We start from the raw sequence: 315 nt of genomic DNA on the forward strand, positions 1-315 counted from the left end.
CATGACCATAGTAAAAGTACACAGTATATGGTGTGCATGACCATAGTGAAAGTACACAGTATATGGTGTGCGTGCATGACCATAGTAAAAGTACACAGTATATGGTGTGCATGATGACCATAGTAAAAGTACACAGTAAATGGTGTATGTGAAATAGTAAAAGTACACAGTCTATGGTGTACTTGTACATGACCATAGTAAAAGTACACGGTATATGGTGTACATGTACATTACCATAGTAAAAGTACACAGTATATGGTGTATGTGTCCATAGTAAAAGTACACAGTATATAGTGTACATGTACATGACCATAG

At 35.9% G+C, this 315-nt stretch overlaps 1 protein-coding gene across 1 annotated transcript in view; it reads left to right on the plus strand.

Moving 5' to 3' along the window:
* Positions 1 to 315, plus strand: part of cenpi (centromere protein I) — a 25,638-nt gene that overhangs the window by 16,213 nt on the left and 9,110 nt on the right. The window lies entirely within an intron of this gene.

This window comes from Nematolebias whitei, chromosome 4 (genome assembly GCF_014905685.2).
Source record: "Nematolebias whitei isolate Nwh7 chromosome 4, NemWhi1, whole genome shotgun sequence".
NCBI lineage: Eukaryota > Metazoa > Chordata > Actinopteri > Cyprinodontiformes > Rivulidae > Nematolebias > Nematolebias whitei.